Below are 20330 nucleotides of genomic sequence, written 5' to 3' on the forward strand. Positions count from 1 at the left end.
GGGTTCAATGGATTACTAAGAGGTCGAGGATGAAGTGGTGAGAAGATGGTGGCCAGTGGTGGTGCGATGGCAGCGTGCGAGCACAAGAGGGGCCGTGGCTTCAATAGGCTCGTGGTGGCTAACGGCGGCACGACTGGGGCTGGAGGGGTGGCATCGCCGGTGGCTGGGAGAGCTGGGGAGCTGGGCGGTGTCGACCACTGCCAGCGCACGACGGCTCTGGGTGGAGACGAAGAACGGACAGAGATAGAGGGAGGGAGCTGGACGTGCGCGGGAGAGCCAAGAAAGGAAGAAGCAAAAGGAAAGAAAAGAAAAGAAGAAAAAGAAAAAGAAAAAAGAAAAAATGTAGGGAAAGAAATGAGGTCCAATCCTCACATCTTCGGTAACAAAAATGATCCAACGGAAACGATTTTAAAACAGCAAGTTAAATAAAATAATTCAAACGTAATGATTAAAATGAAAATAAATAATTAAACCCAATAATAAGTTAATTTAATTCAAGAAGAAATTTAAACACATAACAATAATTAATTTAAAGAAAGCACTTCAAAAATAATTTTCGTAAACTAAAAATCATAAAAATAACCCAATTAACAATCCAATAATTTTAAAACAAGAGAATAATATTTTGAATAAATAAAAATAATCCTTCAGTAAAAATACACTAAAATACGGGGTGTTACAAGCACGAAAAAATTTTGTCAACGCCTCTCCTGTTAATTTGTTGTTGTTGGCATGCAAATCTTCTATATCACGCCCCATGAAATTTGTGCCCACGGCCATGACGTCTAATTTACTTCTTTGACATCTTGTACCGCGTGGATTTAGCTATGCCATTCTAACACCCGTCCTTGTGGTGAGACTTTTTATAAAATGATTTTAGAAAGGACGACGGGAATTACTGTTCGATTTAAAACTTTTTACTTCCATACCTAGAGTGCAAGACTCTACGCTCTAAAATAAAATGTACTTTGCGAATAAAATAGGTTTACAACGGAAAACATTAATTTTTACAATAAAAAGGCCTCATAAATTTAAACTCTCTTGCCTAGACTTTCGTGCTCTTCCCCATGGGCCGTGTTCGTCCTAACGCGTACTTCATTTGATTCCTATGTGGGGAGGGGCATGCATAAAAATTAAAATGAGTCGATAATTCGTAAGCATTACTTCATACAATTAAAATATAACAACATAGGTTTTCATTCATGCATTTATCATTCTATATATACCATACGTACATGCATACATACGTTCTTTTGAAAACATCACTGGATGAGGTTTTTCTTTTAAAATGAGCTTTCTTTTCGCAAAACATTTCTCCTGTCAGTGCCTTCATTTCTTCAAGAATTAATTTCTTAAAGAGTTCATGCCTTCATACATTCTTTCTTATCACTTTCATTGGCCGATACACACTGTTATGGCCCGTGTGTTGGGGTTAGCCGTCTTCCTTTAGACTCGGACTCCGCCATGGTCATGGGTTGGAAATCCCTTTCATGGAGGGCAGCACTAGGTGCACTTCTAGTACTACTTACCCAGCATTGCAATCTATCCATTCATTGGTACCCTTTCCATTCATTCATATGGCCGTTACGTATTTTCATACAGTAAAAGTTCATTTCATTCAGTCATTTCTTTTCAATTCAGTTTAGTCCTTTCCTTTTCAGTCTTTTTCATTTAACTGTTCATTCATAGAAAATCATTATTTTAAAAGCAAAAGCTTAAACATCATCTTTCATGGCATCCTTAAAGTATCAGTTCATAGGGATGTTTTAACATTAGTTCATGGGGACCCTTTAAAACACTTTCTTTGCATAAGTCAAAGCATCAATTTAAAGCTCGAGGCACAGGCCACCACATTTCTTTTCTTTTCTTGGAAAAATACATATAATAGATACTGCATATAGTCATCCATTCACATACGTACAATTAATACATTAGTTGCGTAAAAAGGGGCTGCCAAGGAGGGGCCTTACATACTTATACCTTTGAACACTGAACATGCTTTCGTAAAAACATATTTCGTGGCATTTCGTAAGGCATCGTAATGGAAAGCGTTCCGTTTTCATTTTCATATAGTTTGGAAAACTCTAGAAGAGTATGAATGTAATACTTACCTGGACTCCATGCTACTTGGATATCATGCAGTCCATTCATGTGTGTGTCAGATGGTAACCTACATGCATACACATAACCTTAACGTCATTCTCTATCTAGTGCATAAGCAACTTAAAATATAAATAGACCTATACTTCATTTGAAAACACTTTCATTCTATCTCGTGCACTTACGTGCCCTTTACTACGCTAAAACCTTCGGGATCTACTTACGGTCACCACATCGTCCAACTCAAGGTCTTGCGTCGAGTGCTCATCCACTAAAGTGAACCCATGATTCACCTTAGGATTAAGACACTGGGACCTTCATCTTACTCTTCTTACTAACCACATTCCAACGCATGATTCCGACCGATGGAATCATACATCACAATCCTAGACAATACACCCATCACTATTTTCATGCACCTTAGCTCACACTAAATCCTCATTCCCATCCATACAAGCCACACGGCTTTAAGCCAACTCTGTGGCTTAAGTATCGTGTAACTATGCTTAGGAAAGATTACCTATTACATATAGTGAATCCGTCCAGCACATGTGTCTCACCAGATTACACATGTACCTTACCCCTTTATCACCTAAGATCAACATATAACACGTTGATCACCTGCTTGTGTAAACAAGCACCATACTCCGATACCAACCTTCTCTTAACTCGGCTAGCCTGACTCTTCATGCTACCTGTCCCTTTTGACAGTTCATCCCAACACTTAGCACGACAAGACTCTGTTCACAATTATGCCTTATGTCACATCATATAACTTGAGACTACTCCCAAGCTACATCATGACCATGTCATGTCACCCGACATACCGCTACGTCATTTCTATACTAGCTCCTAACTCATCACGAGTACAGTCCCTCATGTACTCCTGTCGCATCGTGACATCTCGTCATGTTTCTCTACACTACTCCAAAACTAACTCATCACCCATCAAAAGCACGGTTGCCAATAGTCATGTCACTTCGTGACATTCCCCAGTCACGCTTCCGCTGCATACTCTTACACTCGTTCTGCTACTTCACCCATACTTCCAACCATAAGTCGAATACGATGACACATGTCACCTCAGACTACAGGCCACATCATAACTACCTCGGGACACTGTTCCACAGTTCCCAATACGACTCACCACACTCTACGCCCATCAACCACACAACCGTCCTTATCTCTGCGACACGCCACACGTATGTCGCTATGCCTCATGGAGTACACTCCACCTATACTCCCTTCTCACACACTACGCCACATCACCACTATGGCTTACATGCATATGGTGCATCACTCCATCACATGGATTACACTCCGCGTGTACTCTTTTCATACATGCTACACCACATAGAGTACACTCAACGTGTACTCTTCCCAATCCACACTACGCCAGGAGGGTATATTTTATATATACTCTCCTTATCTCACACTACGCCATGAGAGTACACCCTCTCTTCCCAATGCACATGATGCCACGCCACCATTACAGCACAGTCCACAACACTACACAGCATAGTCCACAACACTGCACCACACATGCCAACTATGCCCAACACTTCACATACATAGCACATCACAATACAACGAACTCCACAAATACTAATAGCACAGTCCACAACCTAATCAACTAATTAACATCTAACATAAATAACAGGGAATAGAGAGTTATACCATCAAAGGGATCGACCCGTGCGTTGTTCGCTGATCGTCACTGTTGATGATGCCGGAAGGGTGTACGTGGTGACTAACCCACGTACAGTGGTTGTTTGGGCGTTTGGATAGATAGGTGTGGTCTTGGAAGGTCTCGTGGTGGCAATGAGGGGCATAACACAGCATATCTAGCCGTGTACAATGGCGGTTAGCCACACACAGTGGTTGCCTTGGCCTTTGGAGGTGGCTAGAGGTGCGGGTCAAGGTGTAGGAAGGTCGGGTCATGGTCTTGGAGTGGTGGTCTTGTGGTGGTGCAGAGGTGGCACTCGTCGGAGACACGGCGGGTCGTGGAGGAGCTAAGGTCGTGGGTCTCAACATGGGGAAAACAGAGGGAGAGTGTGGCTGGCTTGTAGGAGCTCGAGGAGGAGTCATGGTGGCCAGGGTAGGTGCTTGGTGGAGCTAACACCGGCGCACGGCAGCGTTAGGGCTATCAGTGTCCTTAACCCGTGTGAAACCCATTTATGGGATTCGTGAGTGCGTGCGACGGAGGGGAAGAGGGAGGTTGTCGTGGCTTTGGTTTGTGCGGGGCTGTCATCGGTGTGAGGTGGTGGAGGTGCGATGGCCTGGGTAGCTGCGGACGGTGGGGAAATGGGTAAGGAACATGTGCGTGTGAGGGAGAGAGCCCGTGCAGTGGAGGGAGGCTATGGGCCTCGGGTTAGGTGAAGGCGGAAGGGGGAGGGAAGGAGAAGCACATGGTGGTGCTCGGTGGCTACGCACGGCGGCGGAAGGAGGAGATAATGGGTGTGAAGCCCATTTCGATTACTCACCGTGAAAGGAGAGGGAAGGCTGCGAGTGGGGGCAGTTGGAGGTAGCTGGCTTGCTCGCCAGCATGCATGAGGGGACGCCGGTGGTGGTGGCGGTGAGGCCAGGTGGCGTGCAGCAACGTCGAGCTAGGCCATGGATGAATCAGGCGAGAGAGGGGGAAGGCATACGTCGTACGCATGAGGGAGAGGGGGAGAGAGAGAGAGAGGGGAGGGAAAGTGAGGGAGAAAGAGAGGGGTCTGGTTATTTAATCCAGTCCCTTCGTCTTGGGATCTTCAAAATGATCTAACAGTGGGAGATTAAAATACTGATTTGGAAATACGTAAACATTAACTTAATTAAAAACACTTAGAGAAATTAAGGTAGAATATTATTTAAACTAAACTTTAGTTTATAAAATAATATTCCTTCATCATTAATAAAATGATGTAGTCTTATTTAATATCTTTAAGAGAATAAAACTATTTAATTTAATTAGAGTTTTCAACATAATTTAATTATCATAATATTTTAAATAACTGAAATCATTTTAATAATTAATATTAAAATGATTTTCGATAATTATAATATTTTTGGAGCTCTTCAAAAATATTATGATTGTCGTATTTAAAATCAAGCTTAGTTCAATAACACTAGAAATACCCCATATAAATATTTTCAATACATTTAAAACACTGGGCGTACTTTTAGAATTCACATAATATCTTTAGAAACACGCCATCAGGTTCAGCACACATAACGAGGCTCACAGTTGCTAGAGAGAAAGGGCGGACGGTTACATAATTTCCATTCTCGAAACTTGCTTACTTCTGAAAGAGGGAACCTTACGTCAAAAAGAAAGAACGTAAGTCAGAAAGAAGGAGCGGGGTGTTATAGCCATTAGCTTAGCTAAATATTTAGGAATGAGCTTTGTTATTCATAACCCCACATGCCATACTTATTTTTTTTTTTTTTTGTTTTTTTTTTTTTGTTTTCATTCTTCTTAAACTAATTGAATTTATCTACTCATCATCCATATACCATGTAATCATTTAAATCTTAATTTAATCATTGATATATATATATATATAGATATGTAGGAAGCCGATCGAGTACTCTAGTTCTTCTAAACTTGTGATAAAAAGTTATGAATGGTTTAATTGTTACGACTACAAGATTTTTACATAATGTACCTAACCAATTAATTTAAATAAAGTAACTTGTTAATGATAAAAATCGGAGAATATATATATAATTTCAATAATGACATTTATTTCATCTACCAAAGATTTAGAACAATAATGTAAGAGAAGAGAAGCATTAGAGAATTTTACAGGAAATTTGACATCTCGATCAATTGCGGATCGAAGGTATTGCTCTAATACCAATGATTAAACTTGAGCATCCAATGAGGCTTATCTCAAGTATTATGTGTTTCGATCATCACATGATAAGAAGGTTGGGGATTATTAAATCAGCATGCATGTACCTTTTAATGTTTGTAGCATGAGCTTGACCTTCAATGCCATGCATGTATAGAAATCTTGTTTAGGATTGAAAAGATGAAGAAGATGAAGAAATAATTAGAGGTTTAGACATTGAGCATTTCCGCCATGTCTCGGTTAACATGATCTTGGATTCGCATGTATATAAAAAGATTTCTAGAGCTGTAAGTTTCAACTGTGCATGTCCAACTAAGAATAAATGCACAAAAATTATAAAATCTATCTAATAGGTTTCGGCCAAACCATGTAATTTGGAGTTCTAAGGCTTGATCATTCATGCGTGTGTTCACTTGTGGTTGAAACATGAATCTAAGCTGTAAGGAATTGAATAAGTAATGAACATGCAAGACTTCTATCATGCATGCATCTAGATTAGATAATGGTCTTTGGAAAAATAAAGGTTGGGGGTTGAATGTGACAATGTTCATGAATAAATAAGTCAACGTCTAAAATCTCGTGTGATTTATACATGTTAAAAAGTTTATGAATAGGAATTGTGCAATTACACTATGAGGCAATCACGGCACCACAGCTGGACAGCAAATCTTATGTCGTCAAAGAGTGAAAGAAATGAAGAGAAAAATCTAAGAAAATATATAGATGAAAATGAAAGAGCGAGGCAGTTTATGATTAAAATATAACCTATAATAGGGGCTTTCGTTAATCTTTTATACTTTTGGAAAAAGAAACTTTATAGTATACTATAAAATTATGTGTAAAGAAGGTACTCCATCAAACTCAGTGGCTGGAACATACAGTGGATCTGTGGCTGAGAGTCATGGTGGCATGACGGTGGTGTTGGTGGTGGATGGTATTGTGCTTGGCATATGTGTGAGTGCTCATGTATGTAGTGGTTCAACTCATGGCATGTTGTGAGTGGGTGTGGTGGCTAAATGAGTGACTTGTAGTGAGTGCAAGGGTGCGACACAAATCTTGGGAGGCAAAGTGTATGTGCCGACTTCTAGGGTTCTATAAATAGGGTTTTGTGGGGAGTAAGTCGAAGTGGGATGAGCTTCTAGTGTTATGGCTTAGTGAGGAATTTGAATAGGCTTGGGGTCTTGGACATCGTAAGGTGTTTGACTTGATGCAACCTGAAATCTACAAGGATGAATACAAATGGAATTGGTAGATTTTGATGAAAACAAATGAAGCAAAACAAAGATAGATAACTTGCCAGGTCAAGTCCATGTCACCGTACCATATCGTAAAGTGTTGAGAAACTTAATGGGCAAATATTTGGAAGAATAGTTTGATGATATACTAATTTACAGCAAAAGCAAGATCAATATTTGGAGCACTCAACCAATGTATTCCAGATCCTCCAAGAGAATCAATTGTTTGTGAACCTTAAGAAGTGCACATTCATGATTATCTGAGTTGTTTTCTTAGGAAATGTTGTGAGTGCAGATGGGATACATATGGATGAAGACAAGGTGCAGATGGGATACATATGGATGGAGTTCTTTTGAAGTCACTAGTTTTGAGTTATTACCAGATCATTATGCCTCGGATGTTTTCTTTTCAAAAATCTTGCAAGAGATGAATAATGAAAAGAATAAGTGATCAATGGCTACCTCTTCAAAGGAAACCAGCTTTGCATTCCCGAATGATCATTGAGGATGTTTGTCATTGAGGAGTTACATGTTGGAGCCTTAGAAAGACACTTTGGAAGATATAGAATAGAAGCTCTTATGAAGCAGCGATATTTTTTGCCAGCTATGAAGAATGATGTAGCTAGATATGACCAAAGATGTCTAGTTTGTCAAAGAGTCAAAGGAGGAGTCCAAAACACTGGTTTATACCAACCAATGCCAATCACAAATGCCCCATGGTAAGATCTCTCAATGGTTTATACCAACCAATACCAATCCAAAATACTAGTGTATTTTTGTTGTTGTACATTGCTTTTCAAAGATAACACACTCCATTCCTTGCAAGAATTCTACGGATGCTTCAAATATTGCTAGCTTGTTTTTTAGAGAGGTGGTACGTTTGCATAGAGTCCCTAAGACCATCACTTCAGACTGAGATCTCAAATTTGTGAGTCACTTTTGGTGATCACTTTGGAAGCTTATGGGAAACAAGTTGCAATTCTCAAGTGCATACCATCCCCAAATGGATGGCCAAACTAAAGTGGTAAATAAATCACTTGGAAACTTGTTGAGAAGTTTAGTTGGAGAAAATTCAAAAAGGTGGGAGTTCGATATTTCACAAGTTGAGTTGGCATACATTAACTCCATCAACCGATCTAAAAAGAAGTCTCCATATGAAGTTGTAAATGGAAAAAACCTAATCATATACTAGAATTTGTGCCTTTGCAAAGCCAAAGCAAGGTTAGTATGGAGGTTGAAGAATTTGCATAACATCTGAAGTTCATTCATGAGCAAGTTAGAAAACAATTGAAGCAATCCAAAGAAAACTACAAGTCCAAGGTGATTTACAAAGGTGAAAATTGGAGTTAAAGGATGGAGATTTGGTCACGGTATACTTAAGAAATGAAAGGTTTCCCACTAGAACCTAGAACAAACTCAAACAAAGAAAGATTGGTCCTTGCAAGATTTTGAATAAGTTGGGGCCTCGTGCATATAAAGTTGAACTACCGAAAGGGCTTTTAGTTAGTTCTATCTTCAATTGATGCCACCTTTACCCTTACTATGGTGAAGAAGAAAAGGTCGTACTAAGTTAAGAAGGTTTCCAAAATATATAACACACCAAATCCCCTTGTGAGTCTATTGAAATTTTGCATGTTGATTCCATCACTACTCTCCATGGAACCTATTCTCAATATTTCGTATATTGGAAAGGGAAGCCAAATTCTGTGGATGCTTGAATTTCAAGTGAGGAGCTCAAGAAGATTAGCAAACAACTATGGGAAGAATTGACTCGCAACTTGAGGGCAGGTTCTCTTGAGTAAGAGAGGAATAATGCAGTAGCACATATGTTGATGTCGCACAGTGACATGGCGACCTGACCTGGCAGCTGAGGTGGCATATGGCATGTGTACTGGACAGAATCTATAGTGGGCAGTTATTTATTTTAAATTTTGAATTTAAGCATTTATGTGTCTTGTATGGTGTGTTAGACATAGGAAATAGTTAAGCACTTAATATTTATAATTGTTGAAAGTTGTTTAAAGTTATTACTAATACATTGGAAAGTTGTATTTGGCCGTAAATAATGTCTCCTACCATTAATCATATACTGTCCATTTAAAAACAAGGAAATGGTCAAAATAAATAGATAATTTTGAGTTTAAAACTCTCTTGCAAATTTTGCATTTGAAGTTGAGTTCATCTCCTTCTTCCATCAAGTGTTTGATAGTGTTGAGTGATACCCCAAGTTATCTATCTTTGTTTTAGTGTTTGGAAGTTGTGTGAACAACATCCAATTTTGAAAGTGTTGAGTGACATCCCAGGTTATCTATCTTTGTTTTCTTTCATTTGTTCTCTCATCAAAATCCACCAAATCCATTTGTATTCATCTTTGTAGCTTTCGAGCTGCATCAGCACGACCCTAGTGGGCTTGGGCTCAGTTCTTGAGCTAAATCAAAATTTTACTTTCTAAAAATAGAAAAATCATAGTTCTAGTGTAACCCTACCTTTCCTAATTTAGAAACTTGAAGGTTGAAGGTGTTACAATCTCTCATTCTTATAAAAACTCTGTCCTCGAAATTTGTTCATATCTTTATCGAAGCATGAAGGTTATTTGCTCAATAGGGGTGAAAAAAAATACGAAAACCAATTAAATCGGCCCGGACCAAGGTTCGGTCTGGTCTGTAAGCGGTCCGACGTGGTATTGGTTTTCAAATTTTGAAAACTAGTTTATACCTAGTCGGACCGGTATATTATACGCTAAATTGCTAATTAATATAACTTGAAATTCTAATATTATCATTCAATTCTATTAATCTTATAATATAAAATTAATACAACGTGTGATATAACACAAAATTAATTTTATAATTTTTAATATAACATTTGATATAATATATGAATTTCAATCTTATACTATAAAATTAATATAACATAAAATTTTAAACTTAAACATATATGTTAATATCGTGTTTCGCGGCCCGAGACGTACCGCGAGGACCAAGCTCACTCCACCTGCAACTAAGAGGGAGGAAAGGCTCCGGTGACATCCAGGGTCACTCCGATGTCAAAGTCAGTAAATAATCCTCTAGTGACAAGAAAAGCTCAGAAGATTAGAAAGAATAGTAAAAAGGTTTCAAGAGAGAGAGAAAGGCCTCCCGTAGAAGGGATGGTTGTTATTTATACCTGATTTGGGATCCACAACCGAGGGGGATCGTGGAGTGTCAGGTTGTACCTGAGTCAGACTTGTTACCACTCATTCCCTGCTGCAACAATGTGTCAGTCCGCCTCTTTGGCGGTCGAGGGAGATCGTGGCGTGTCAAGTTGTGCTTGGTCAGACCTATTGCCACCTTTCTGCGAGAGTTGGGTGTCAGGTCGTGGCCAAGCCGTCCTGTGTACTTTGGTGCCTTGAGTCTGACGAGGCCATGATGAGGCATGTCCAGTCGTTAGCATAGAGTAGGGTGTCCTGCCCGGTGCCATACGGTAGGTCTCGATAGGTTGTCGAGTCCCAAGACACTCTCATTGGCCTACTCTGAGCTAGGTGCCGAAAGGCATTCTTGGGTAGCTTTGCAATTATGGGCCCGGCACGCAGTCCTGCATGGTATGGCTTGGTAGGTTGCTAAGTTCTGAGACGCTCTCCTTGGCATATCCGGGCTTGATGCCTAAAGGCCTTCCAGGGTAGGCTTGCGTTTATGGGCTCAGCACACGATCCTCTGGCTCGGGCTCTTAGCCCATGGCAAGATCTCGTCTAAGGGCTTGGGGTTCCGTAACTTGACCTCCTTGGGCCTGGGCCTCTCTGGGATGGGCCCCTCCCTCGTAGTATCTCGTGAATTCCTATCACAGGCATGTGGTGGGAATTCATAACACCATTAATTATGGTGCTGCTCTTTTGGCTTTTGTCGCTTCAAGTTCTCGAGGTCATCTGCCCATTCAATGGGCACCTCTGCTCCTCTCCCGAGGTCGTCCCGACAATCAATTAGAAATGTTGACCACCCTTTCCTTCGTGTCCTGGGACCTCATTGGTCCGTGCCCCCAACTCTTCTGACATGACAGCTGCCATTCCTGCCGTCACGTCAGATGCCATGTGCCTCTCAGCCCTTACTAACGTTGCCGTTGTCAGGGTCGTTTCGTTTCCCACGCGCTCTCCATCCTTCCTCCACTATATAAAGCTCACTTCCCTTTCTACTTCACCCATTTCCTCCTTCGTCCGTCCACCATGTTCCTGTCATTTCTCCAATTCTCTCTCCAGTCGTCGCGTTTTTCTCCACTTTCTTTCTTAGGCCACCATGTTCCAAGCTATCGCGTTCACCACCCCTTCTTTTTCCTTCCTCACTGCGACCCTTTTTCCTCCTTCTTCCATCCACCGTTTTCCTACCACTGTTATGTCACCCAAGGCTGATCTCGTTCCTCTATTTTTCAGGGGGAAATGCTGGGTTTCCTTCATCTCCGGTGACAACCTCAGGGTGTTCTGCTCCAAGTACAGAATTCTTCCTTCTGTTGTTCTGGAGATTCCTCAAGGGAGCGAGCATGCGGTGAATGTTCTCCAATGGTCTCGGCCTCCTGTTCTGCCGTCAAGTTCGTGAGGTTCTAAGTTATCTTGGGTTGGCTCCGGCGCAGCTCCATCCTAATGTGTGGTAGCCCCTGATATCTAGTTGTATCAACTTCCAGATGGTACTTAGCAAGATCCCCGAGGAATACCCCGATCTGACATCTCGGGAGTTCTTATACGTATATTGCCTCAACTACCAGCCAGGAAGCAACTGCAGTTTCCAACCCGGTCTTCATGTAGGAAGATTGTCTCGCTCGAGCAGCGTCACTCAAGCATAAATGAGTGGTCTCAAAAAATTTTCTTCGTGTCGGGCTAGGATTGGGAGTTCCCCGAGGGGGAGGCCACCCAAAAGGAGTATCCTATTCAGGCATGTTGGGGATTCCCCCCTTCTGTGAAGAGCCTGGAACTCACCCTCAATCGAAGGGAAGAGGCTCGCTTGGAGTTGGTGACAGCTTGGGTGTGGGCCCATCCTGACAAGTTGCAGACTAATCTGGTCCTTAGATGAGAACATCCGCAATTACCTGTCTGGTCTGATCGCTCATATGCCATTGAAGGTATGTCATCATTCACTGCAGGAGAGGCAAAGCTGTGAGGCCGGGGGTTCATTTCCTCCCTGCAATCGTGCTGGGGAATCAAGAAGCCTAGTCAAGGCCTCCCAAGGTCAGGAACCCGCGCGCCTAAGGATTCTGGTTCCCCCGTCGTGGGAAACCACATCATTTTCAGGCAATTCGCATTCATCCACCGAGCCTTCTACTACGACGTGTCCCCCTGCTTCTTCTACATTCCTCCTCAACCCCCTGCGCCCCCTCATAGACCCAACACATTCGAGCTTTTCATTGCCTTTGAAGATGCTCTGGGGGGGCGGTGGCTCGTACCGCTCCCCCTTCTTCTGAGGGGCCAAGTATGGCCAATCCAATGGGGGCTTCCCTGGATCCACCGTCATTGAGTTAAGTGACGACAATGATTTAGAGTCTCTATCTTCCATCGCCCCTGGCTCGTGCACCAAGAGTTGGGGGTCACTCACGAACTTTTCTTGGCAGCTTGTAGTTGCCGGCCGTCCTCTTATGGCGAGGATGTCAGAGACCGGGCTCCGTCTTCGAGCCTGGACCAAGCCAAGGCTGCTACCACTAAGCGGAAGGCACAGATCCTACATCCTCTTTTCGCCCAAGTAAGATTTCCTTCCACCAAATCTTTTGTTTTTTTGAACCTTTGCCTTGACGTTTCTCAACGTCCCCTTTATTGTAGGCCACAGGTCTGCTGGCCGTTAAGATTGGGGAGGAGCTGGGGGAGATGGAGGTGGCCAACCAAGCACTCAAGACACTGAGCCGCTTTGGGTACTACAAGATGAAGCAAGCGGCCCAGAGGATCAAGGGCCTTAAGGTCGAGCGTAAAGAGTTGATCAACGAGGTGGTACTCCTAAAGGAGCATAACCAAGAGTTGGAGTCTATCGCCGAGAGGCGTCGGTAGAGGAAGAAGGTCCTCAAAGGTCTGCTGCACAATACCGAGGAAGATATCCGTCAGTGGTCTTCTCGGAATCAACGCACCGAAGAGGCCTATGCTACGGCTGAACAAAACCTTATTGCTCGAGAGGTGGAATTGGAGTCAGCCCAGGAAAAATTGAAGGAGTCCGAGCGGAGTCGGGGCTCGGCCACAGGACAGAGTTCCAAGCTGTTGTCTGGGCACTTCAAACTTACCCAAGAAGCTCAAAATCTAAGAGAGCAACTGTGAAGGGCTAAGGAATGCATTGGTGAGCTCTCTCACACAGGGATCCAGAAGAATCTCGATCTCCTTGCTCGTGACATGGAGGTTTACGGCTTGAGGTCTTAACTGGAAGGAGTCGTGCAGCTTGTGGGGGAGATCTGGTCCCGTATTGCAAATACCAATGGTATTCAGGATGCTGCCTGGTCATACGATTACTGGGAAGGTCTTGAACGGACACGAACACCTGCATCAGAACCCTGGGTTGGAATTACATGCTTTGGACCTGACTTCCCTTCCCCCGAACAGGCCTATTAGGTCCAGACCCCATTGGGTGAAAGGCCATTGGGCTATGATTGATGTTAGCTCCCTCGCTGAGCAATGCAGAATCGGCCCGTGCTCCCAGCGCCCTCCCTCCCAAGTTACTCTAGCCAGGTTTACTCTTGCTTCCAGTGCCTCCCCTCTCAAGTGGCTCCCACAAATTCCTTTGTTAACATCTACTAGCAGGTATTGGGTTTCATCCGATGAGAGGCACCTAAGAAGTGGCTCAAAGAAACCTCTTTTGTATAGAACTCATTCCAGTAGTGTGAACTGGGCCACCCTGTTCCTGACCTTTAATGCTTCTTCCAGGTTACTAGGCAACTGCCCTTCCTGTAGGAATTTCTGGATGTCCGTTGCCCATACGGGAGGTGCTAGGATCGTAACAAACACTTCCTTCCCAATGGATGGGGCATCGACCATTTTGAAGACGATGTGTTCTGGGAGGGGGGTTCTTCTTGCCCTGACGTAGCCTTCGCCAGATGGTCTGCCTTCTGATTTTCTCCTCTTGGCACCTGTTGAATGCTGAAGTAGCGAAAGCGGTCACGCTCTTTGCAAACTAGTTGGAGATACTTCTTCGGCCTTTCTCCTTTCGTGGAGAACTACCCCAGTACTTGGCTAACTACCAATTGGGAATTAGCCCTCATTTCTATTTCTTCAGCTCCTAGTAACAATGTGAGTAACGTTCTGGCTGAGAGTGCTTTATACTCAGCTTCATTGTTGGTCGCTTTGAAGGCCAGCTTGACTGCATAGTTGAGCTCCTCTCTCTGCTTGATGATAATGTGCACTCCCGCTCCCCCACCAACTCGGCAGGAAGAGCCATCTGCGTAGACCTGCCAGGGCTTTCCTTGGGGTGCACTCGAGACTTCCTCTGGGAAGCTGGTGAACTCGGCAAACAAATCTGCCAACACTTGTCCTCTGACCGCGGCTCGGGACAGGTACTCCTTATCTAATTCACTGAGCTCGATCGCCCATCTAGTGAGTTGTTCCAAGGTGTCTTGCTTCTGCAGTACTTTCTTGAGCAGAAGATCGGTGAGCACTTTCATCAGGTGGGCCTGGAAATAAGTCCTTAATCTTCTAGCCGCGATGATTAGGGCGAATACCAACATTTCCATCTGGAGGTACCTTACCTATGCTCCGTAGAAGGCCTGGCGCATGTAGTAGATGAGTCGCTGCGCCTTCTTCAGTTCCTCGGACAAGTACGGCTAATAAGGCATGAGGGGACACTGCTAGGTACAAAGTCAAGGTCTCCCCAGGTCTTGTTTGGCTTAGCAGTGAGGGGTGGCTCAGCTACAACTTCAAATCGGCAAAGGTTTTTTCACAGGTCTCATCCCACTCCTGGGCCTTCCTCATGACTTTGAAGAATGGTAGGTACCGATCGGTTGATCGAGCGATGAAGCAGTTCAAGGCTACTACTCATCGAGCCAACCTCTAGACTTCAAGAAAGTTGTGGGGGGTAGACATTCCTATCACTACTTCCAACTTTTCAGGTTTCACCTCAATCCCTCTTTCGGAGACCATGAACCCAAGGAACTTACCTGCCTCCACTCTGAACGTACACTTCAGCGGGTTGAGCTTCATCTGATATTGCCGGAGGATGGAGAATACTTCTCGAAGATTTGCCAAATGACGTCCAGACTCTTTGCTCTTCACCAATAAGTCGTCTACGTATACTTCCATATTTCGGTTGACTAGGCATTGGTAGGTGGCCCCCACATTCTTGGGGCCGAATGACATTGCTTTGTAATAGTAGATACCTCGGTCTGTTACGAACGTTGTCATCTCTTCGTCACCTGGGTTTATCCTGATCTGGTTGTACCTAGAGTAGGCGTCCTTAAAGCTAAAGAGGGGATGTCCCGCCATCGAGTCCTCGATTAGGTCGATGCGTGGTAAAGGAAGGTGTCTTTCGAGTAGGCTTTATTCAAGTCAGTGAAGTTGACACACATCTGACACTTCCCGTTGACCTTCTTCACCAGGACTACATTAGATAGCCATTTTGGGAAATAGACCTCCTTGATGAATCCTGCTGCTAGGAGGTGGTCTACCTCCTCAGCTATCGCTCCATACTTCTAGGCACTGAAGCTTCACCATTTCTACTTGACTTTTCGAGCCACTGGATCGACCCAAAGCCGGTGCTCGATGATGGAGTTGTCGATCCTGGGCATATCCTCATGGCTCCAGGCGAACACGTCTCGGTGTTCGATAAGAAGAGATATTAGTGCCCCTCTCATTCCTGAGTCAAACTTAGTCCTGACTCGGACCTTTCATTTCGATCTCTGCTAATCTACTGGAACCAGCTCCAAAGGCTGGTTGAGTTCTGCCTGCAGTAGGGCCTCTTCATCGTGAAGTTCTTCATCCCATTCCGTCAGGGCCTGGGTGAACTGGCTTCGGCGCTTCTCCCGTCCTTTCGATGGTCTTGATTACTTTGACCTCGTGCCTCAACTCTTGGTCGTAGCATTCCCAGGCTAGGACCTGCTCGCCGTGGACTTTGTCCACCCCCAAGTCGGTGGAAAACTTCATTTTGAGGTGGTAAGTGGACGTCACTGCCCTCAAGCTATTCAAGGTGGGGCGTTCCAGTATAGCATTGTACGAGGATGGGGCTTTGACAACTAAGAAGTCAGTCATGGTGGTCGCAGTCCTGGGCGCCTTCCCTACCAGGATTGAAAGAGTGATGGCTCCTATTGGTTGAACAACGTTTCCCTTGAAACCCTTGAGTGACATTGGAGCTGGGTGTAGTTGATATGGACTGATTCCCATCCTGAAAAAGGCTTCCCAAAACAAGATGTCGACCCAACTGCCATTGTTGACTAGGATCCACCAGATTTTAAGGTTTTCCACTTGCATTGTCACCACCAATGCATCGTTGTGTGGGAGGAGGATGCCTTCTTCGTCCCTTTCATCGAAGGTTATTATGGTGCCTCCAGTGTACTGTAGGGGCCTACTTGCTGCCCTTTCAGTGGTGAACACTTCCTCATAGCATGCCCTTCAGGCATGTGCCTTTCAGGCAGACGAAATGGCTCTACCCCCGTCATATCATCCGGTGATTGTGTTGATCTCCCCAAGTGGTCTGTTTTCCACCAGGGGGCTCCTCCGCATCTCATCCCTTGCTTCTTGCCTTCTCTGGCTCCCACCCTGCTGGGAACTCGGGGCCCTCCCTCCGCAATGATCTGTCTGGTCCTCTGACAGGCGCTTTCCGTTATGCTGGTCTTCCTCCTTTATTCTCTTCAGCACATAGCAGACTCGGGTGCTATGTCTGTTGTTCATGTTATACTCATAATATGGGTGGTTTTCCACATCTCAAGGTTGTTCCCTTCAGGGGCTCGGGCATTGATTCCCTTCCACGGTCAAGTTTGTGTGGGCGTGGTTCCACTCTGGGGCTAAGTCGGCACTTCCCCTTCTCTTCGTATCTGGTGCTCCTTTCTTTCCTCCTCTACGGTCGCGACCTCCTTGTTGCCCTGATGCCTTTAGATCCGCTTGCTCCACCTCAGACCGTCGTGGGGCAGTCAAGGCCAAGAGTGTATCTTCAGTGTTGATGAACCCATCTACTCAATCCATGAACTCCCTCAGCGTAGTAGGGATCTTTCATGCTATTTCTGTCATGAACGGATTCCGAGGCCAGATTCCCCCAGGAGGGCTACCAATGTGATCTTCTCGTCTTGGTTTTCGGTGGTTATAAGCTCCTGATTGAACTTCAAGAGATATGACTTCAGATTTTCATCGTCTTGTTGTTTGTTAGTAAAGAGGTAAGCTGCTAACTACATCATGAAGAGGTGGGCGAGTTCCTCGAAGCTATCTACCTTTCTTGACGACAATGTTTGGACCCATCATACATCTCCATCTGGGGGAGCTTGAACTTGGGGAGAAGTGGCACTGACATGACTCCTGCACTGTACGGGAGGTCGGTACTGAAGAGCAACTGGTCTACAGTGGATGGCGTGTCTATTTTCTTAGGCATTTCTGCGCATTTGTCCTCAAGCTCTCGGATTTGGAGGTACATCTTGCATCTCTCCTCTTCTACCATGGCATCTATAAGGACCCGCCATGAGTCAACATGTTCGTTGCCGCTCGGTTCTCCTCCCCCATTAGCTCCTCATTAGTGCACCTGAGGGCCGCATTCTCTTGGCAGAGCATCCTAGTTTCCTCCGTCAGTTTCCTTATTGTCCCCTCCATGCTCTAGAGTCTTGCTTCCATCGTTCCCTCCTTTTTGTCTCCCCTTCGTGTAGTGTGGGACCGCATTGCTGCCGGCATACGAAATGCATGCCTTTATGGAAATACAAATCCCACAGACGGCGCCACTGTTAATTTCGTGTTTTGCAGCCGAAGCAGTATCACAACAACCAAGCTCACACCACCTACAACTAAGGGGGGGGGGGAAAGGCTCCGATGACATCTGGAGTCACTCCAATGCCAAAGTCAGTAAATAATCCTCTAGTGACGAGAAAAGTTTAGAAGATTAAAAAGAATAGTAAAAGGGTTTCAAGAGAGAGAGAGGCCTCCTGTAGAAGAGATGGTTGTTATTTAACTAATTCAAGATCCACAACAGAGGGAGATCGTGGCGTGTCAGGTCATACCTGAGTCAGATCTGCTACCACTCATTCCCTACTGCAACAGTGGGTCAATCCGCAGCTTTGGTGGCCTAGGGAGATCGTGGCTTGTCAGGCCGTGGTCGAGCCGTCCTACGTACTCTAGTGGCACACCGTAGCGTGCCGGGCCTTCTAATACATAAATCGAATGCGACATGCCTTGAGTCTGATGAGGCCTTGATATGGCACGTCCAGTCGTTAGCGTAGAGTAGGGCGTCCTGCACGATGCCATACGATAGGACTCGATAGGTTGCCCAAGTCTCGACACACTCTCGTTGGCCTACTCCGAGCTCGGGCTCGACACGTAGTCCTGTACCGTAGGGCTCGGTAGGTTGCCGAGTTCCAAGACAATCTCCTTGGCATATCCTGGCTTGACGCCGAAAGGCCTTCCCAAGTTGGTTTGCGGTCATGGGCTCGGCAAGCGGTCTGCTGGCCCGAGCTCGTAGCCCATGTCACGGTCTCATCTAAGGGCGTGAGGTTCCGTAACTTGACCTACTTGGGCCTGGGCCTCTCTGGGATGGGCCCCTCCCTCACAATATACATTAATATTAAGTTATTAATATAAACATACTTTTGATATATAATATATATATTTGGCATAATAAATTATAGTATATATATATTCCTTTTGTAAATACATTTCTACACATTTGATCATATATATTTATATAAAAAGTCTAGAACTTATAGAGTCTAGTTAAATTCAATACTATACTAGTATGTGTTAATTATTATAAAATAATATACTTGTACTATAATATAAATAGATTAACAATTTAGTATATGTAAACATCCTATTATTACAAATATAGATAATTCGTAAAACCAAGAAAATCAGACTAAAACCTGAAAAATTAGACGTTCCGGTTTCGGTAGTGAATTGGTCTGTTATCAATACTTAAATTTTTAAAACTGGTGTATACTAATTCTATTCTAAAAAATATACAAAACCAGACATAACGGGACCAGTTACACCCATACTCCTCATGTCCTCCTCTCACTCCCAGGTGGCCCCACATTCAAAATCATTATTCCAATATATCCTCACTATCGAGATAATTTTGTTGTGCAATTTATGTTCTCTCCATTCCAAAATATTTGTACGTCTCTTCTTATGTGAAATCCTCTTGGACTTTGAGCGGTGCGTACTCCAATACATGCGAAGGATCGGAGATGTACTTTCGTAGCATAGACATGTGGAATACATCTTGTATTGGAGACATTTGTTGCGGCAATAGTTCCGACTCTTTCCAGTTTCTCGTATGGTTCGATGTATCTAGAGCTCAATTTGTTTCTTTCCATATCTCATTACCCATTTCATTGGGGTTATCTTAATGAATACTTTGTCTCTTTGATTTGAAATGTAGCTTCTCGCATCTATGGTCTACATACCTCTTTTTTCTTTCCTACGCTGCTGACAATCTCTTTCAGATGATTGCTATCATATCATAATTATAATCCCACAACATCTAAAATTTTCATGTCTCTTCTATTGTTGTCATAAAACTTTGTATTTATCAATATTTTATGGCTTAAATATGTAAAAAGATAAAAACAGTAGCGCGATATATGTAATAATTTAAATTTCAATTTATTCATTGATATTGATATGTAGGTAAAAATTTATGTAGAAAGCCGAGTACTCTAGTTCGTCTAAACTTGTGTAAAAAGTTATGTGTGGTTTAATTGTTACGTCTACAAAATTTTTATTCATAATTTACCTAACCAATAAATTTAAATAATGTAACTCGTTAATAATAAAAATTGGAGAAAATATATATATATATAATTTCAATAATGACATTTATTTCATCTAACAAATAATAAATCAACTAAACAATTCATGAACAATACATTCAAATTCGTTAAAAAGATAATTTATGAATATATGAAATAAAACCCAATAATAAACCAACTCAACTTAACTCGATTTATGCTCAAGCTGTCTCTCTAAAAGGACTTCCAGCAAAGCTACAACACTATGAAATTCTCATCGTTATAAGAAAAATCCAAGTAGTACTCATTTAAT

The sequence above is a fragment of the Juglans microcarpa x Juglans regia genome, chromosome 5S (genome assembly GCF_004785595.1).
Source record: "Juglans microcarpa x Juglans regia isolate MS1-56 chromosome 5S, Jm3101_v1.0, whole genome shotgun sequence".
Taxonomy (NCBI): domain Eukaryota; kingdom Viridiplantae; phylum Streptophyta; class Magnoliopsida; order Fagales; family Juglandaceae; genus Juglans; species Juglans microcarpa x Juglans regia.